This window comes from Eumetopias jubatus, unplaced genomic scaffold, assembly GCF_037043125.1.
Source record: "Eumetopias jubatus isolate StellerSeaLion01/CBP00866 unplaced genomic scaffold, mEumJub1_p1.0 scaffold_2, whole genome shotgun sequence".
Classification (NCBI taxonomy): domain Eukaryota; kingdom Metazoa; phylum Chordata; class Mammalia; order Carnivora; family Otariidae; genus Eumetopias; species Eumetopias jubatus.
The window spans coordinates 138749841-138754676 of NW_028274808.1; the positions used below are offsets into that span (position 1 = coordinate 138749841).

Below are 4836 nucleotides of genomic sequence, written 5' to 3' on the forward strand. Positions count from 1 at the left end.
TCATAGTAGTAGATGCCAGAATCTAGAGGAAATTCCTAGTTGTTGCTCTTACAAAGTCTACAGTCTGGTGGTGGAAGCTAAATGAGTATTTCATTTTGGCAGGTAAGAACATTATCACTCTATAGACCCTATCAGTAAAGTGGAATAGTTAAAGCAGCTATTATTTTAGCTGTGATTTTATGATTTGGTGTAAAAAATATATCTCACAAGTCAAAAGTTTTCACAATGAACCATATATCGAGCACTATGCACTGTACTTTATATGCGTGCTGTCTCTTAATTCCCACAAGGACACCATGAGGCAAGATACTAATGCAGGCATGTTATATGCCTGGCCCAAGGTCACACAGCTGGTTAAGTGGCAGACCCAGAATCGGGATGCCAGTCTGTCAGCCTCCAAAGGCCATGCTCTTACAACTGATGTAAACCACTTCAAAATAGGAGTAAACTAAGACTGTCCATCAGAGATATGATTAAGATGGAAATATAGCCTACAAGATAAAAGGTCATGATGCGTTTTCAGGATGAAACTGTATTGAAGGGAAGATTGAGAGGAATCATTTCTAGATCACATCTGTTTAGAGATTAAGTACAGATATGTACTATTATATTCCATAATTTATAGTTTTCTTATTAAATAATAATCAAGAGAAGAACGTGAGCTGGAATGTGGTGGTTGGGAATCGTAAAACATGTTTTTGTCTGCATACATTTATTGCTGGCTGGCTGACGAGGAAACCATGTGACAATCCACAGAGGCCCCAGCAGGGTGTCCTGGAAACAGAGTGGCCCGGGAGCCTGACTCCTGCCAATGACTCTGCATGGCATTGGGAACTCATTTCCTTGAACTAGTATTCAGTGCTTCTATCTGAAAAATGAAGACAATGGATCTGGTCCAGTTTTTAGCTTTTTGTGTCTGTTTCCAAAGGAATTAAGCTCCATGATATAGTCTAACTTTGGAAGTAGAAAGCCCAATATCCACTAAATATATTATATATATATTAGACTTGGGTTTTTGCTTCCTGTTAGAAATACTTTTCCTGTCTCTAACCCTCACTGGAACACACACACCCTTTCTCTCTCTCCCCCTCATTGTTTCTCTTTTTTACCTGCCTAATCTCCAGTCATTCTTTCAGGTCTCAACTTAGAAATCCCTCTGTTAGGGAAGCTTTCACTGACTCCCAAAGTCTTAGCTAAGTGTTCTCCTGACTCTATAAAAGAACTCTGTGCTTCCTCTGTCACTGAGATGTTGTGAGGGTTGGATTCAATAATACATGTACAGTGCTTGTATCATGCTCGGCTCATAAAAGTACTCAGTAACTATTAGCTAACATAATCATCACCATTATCATCATGATTATCAAGCTTATGACACTATGTTTAATTAGTCTCTTTGAATCTCTGTGTCATCTACGAGGTGTTAGGTTTAGCAGGGACCATAACGGTCTGACCTACTATTGCATCACCAGCGACTTAACACAGTGAATGACAAGAGTAGGTAAATATGTCTTAATTAATTTTAAATAACACATAGCAGTTTACATAAGGAGACTCTCATTTATGCAACAAAGCAAGTTAAGCCTGTAAACAGTGGTATTCTAATGGTACAGAATGAAACCTGCAATTGAAATAATTATGTTATGAGGGTTATAATCAAATTATGAACTAAATTTTATGGAGACATAAAAAAAGAAGTAATTGATCTTGCCTGGGAGGTGAAGTACACAACACTTGAGTTGAGCCTTGTAGAACCAGAGTGATTTCACCAAGCAGCAGAGGTGTGAGAAGGGTTATATCACACAGGAGAAAAATGGTATAAAAAACACAAGGTGAGAAACTGCAGAATGTGTTTCTATTACTGACTTACTAGATCCCTGGGAGGGTGCCCTGGGGGTCAGAGAGAGGGTTATTGGAGAGCAAAGGGAGATGACAATGGGAAGACAGTTTAGACTTTTAAATGTCTTAAATGTCATGCTATTATATCCTGATATGGAGCTTTCAAAACACTTTTCCTCATCTCTTAGTCACCGCTCAACACCATGTAATCTGTATCTCGACTTTTATGAAAAGCTAGTTAAGCATTCACCACAGCTATTCACTTGGGATTCTATTTTGACTTTCTGTTTAACATTTCCTCTTTTCCAGCCTCCACATCCATTTCTGAAACACGTCTCAAATTCAAATAATTATGCCCACTCTCTGCTGCTGAGTTCAAGTCATTAAAATATTACCTACCTGATCTCTTATTTGCAATAGATCGTTCAGATCACTTCCAGTTACTTCTGAAACATTAAACACTCATCTGATCCATTGTTTCTACTCTAAATTTTAATTTAATCTACGAGAATCACTCCATTTATTTTTAAAATAATGTTTTCTGTGCTTGCTTTGGCAGTACCTAAAGTTGGAACAATACAGAGACTATTAGCCCCTGCACAAGAATAACATGCGAATTCATGAAGCATTAAAATAATAATAATAATAACTGTTATTATTACTATTTTGTGAGAAGAAAGTATTGTAGCAATGTTCCACATGCTAAAAGATTCTACATTTCTCTCTTATATACTCTATTGAGAGTTTGATCAGTGAGGTCTCACTCAGCGGCTAAATTATCATGAATCTGGTGAATAAAATCAAACTGCTAAGAAAAACACTTTGAAACCTGTGTGGCTTAGTCAGTTGAGCACCCAACTCTTGATTTTGGCTCAGGTCATGATCTCAGGGTCTCGAGATCCAGCCCTGCGTCAGACTCTGCACTCAGCGAGGAGTCTGCTTGTTCCTCTCCCTCTGCTCCCCACCCCCCCGACTCTCTCTCTCAGATAAATAAATAAAATATTTTAAAGTTTAAGTGGACAATACTTACAGTTTGCCATAAAAAGCATTTCTAATCTCCAGGCTATAAATCAATATTCTTTTAATCTATTTATACATTTTTTCATTATTAAAGAAAAAGGTCTTTTCTTAGAGAAGTGCGTAAAAATTCACTTCCCGATAAGATTCAAAATAAATATCGATTATTTTATTAAAGGTTGCAAAATCATGATTTTCCAATTCTATTATTCCATCGACATCTACCAGTAAGAATTCTTCTCAAAGAACATTATTTATTTTTTTATTATTTATTTATGTATTTAACAGAGAGAGTAAGCACAAGCAGGTGGAGTAGCTGGTAGAGGGAGAGGGAGAAGCAGGCTCCCTGATGTGGGGCTCGATCCTAGGACCCTGGGATCATGACCTGAGCCGAAGGCAGTTGCTTAACAAACTGAACCACCTAGGCACCCCAAAAAACTTTCCTTTAGTAGCCAGCACTAGTTAGCTTCAAATTCATTTCATAAAGGAAAAACAGGTTAAATTTTTATTTTTAGTTTTTTGCTTTTGAATAAGGTAGTTAGTGAATTGAGTTTTGTTGGCTTTCTCTCTTATGCTATGAACTTAATGGACTTTTACATAACAATTTTTTCCCTAATAAATTGTATTCAGTGTTCTTTTTAATGCTTAAATTTTATTATCTTTGATTGTTGAGATCCTCTTCATATTGGCTTCTATGGCCTTTTGAGGTAATTCATTTTCTTTGATAGCTTGCATTTTGGCCTCCCCCAGGTCTTAGGTTCATCTTCTATAACTTGGCTTAGACTTAGAAATAGTCATTCTTCTGGTGCTTTTATGGAAATAAATAAATATAGACCATAATCCAGGTAATAGATAGCTCATTGCTATTGTTATTGCTTTTCAGTGGACAAAACCATGAAATGAGCTGGTGGTGGTTGTTATTTTTGTCAATTCATGCAGATATTTCCAATTCAAATTGAATTATGTGATTTTTGTTTATTTCTTTGTTTTCATACCTCTCTCTCTTTTCCCCTCTTACAACAAAATATTTTTGTGCTAACACATTAATGTAATTGCTTTCTTAGCTCTGATTGTCTACAAAACAGAACCAGAAGGAGATCACCTATTAAGGGTTTATTTATTGGAAGATGCAAACCCAAACACAAGACACATCGAATGAGGGTAAAAGGGAATTGAGGCAGAGGAAGAAGCCTAGTCGTGTAAGAAACCTTCCAATCAGGCTTTCATAAATGACTGGCCTCAGAATAGTCCTCAGTGGGGGAAAAGGAAGTGAGAAGAATTTATTTTCAGGCTTCCTCCTGACTCCTGGTGCACTGGTCAGTTTGTCTCAAAAGTTGTTAATGGCCCTACACTTCCACATGTGTTGCCTGGAATTATCCAGGAAGCCTAGGGACACCAAATCCCACACTCTATTAGGCTACATATCATCTAAGTACATAGCACTTAGAGGAGCTAGAGCATCTTTAGGTCTGGTCAGGTCAGGCCTGTGCACTGGAGCTGATGCGGCTCCCGCCATAGCAGACATGATAAAGCCCAAACCCTCATTCAGGAGTCCAAGACAACTGGGCAGTATTTGGATAGGAGGATGTGATAGCAGCAGCTGGGGCTCTCTCCTGAGCAAGCAGGCAGGTGCCGAAGAGTCCACAATGGTAGAACCCTAAATGTTTTCACATTAAAACTGAATTTAAATCTTTAAGCCAAATTATATAGTTTCATTAAAAAAATGAATGGAAGAAAAAAATAATCATGTTATTTATCTTATTTTTAACAGTTATCTGCAGAAATTCATAAATGGGTCCTATACAGTTTCTTATTTGCTCTATCCTAACACACACACACACACACACACACACACACACTAAAATTAATGGTATCAATAATATTTCTAAAAATTAGATTAATGAATGAAACGTAAGACTTTTTTGAAGCTCAGTTGTTAATATTTTTCATCAAGGATATACAGTCAAAATACTGGGTATAAAA

At 37.1% G+C, this 4836-nt stretch overlaps 1 pseudogene; it reads left to right on the forward strand.

Annotated features, from left to right (window-relative positions):
* The first annotated feature begins 2379 nt into the window (after positions 1-2379).
* On the forward strand, positions 2380-2476 carry LOC114206888 (U6 spliceosomal RNA; annotated as a pseudogene).
* Positions 2477-4836: the final 2360 nt, after the last annotated feature.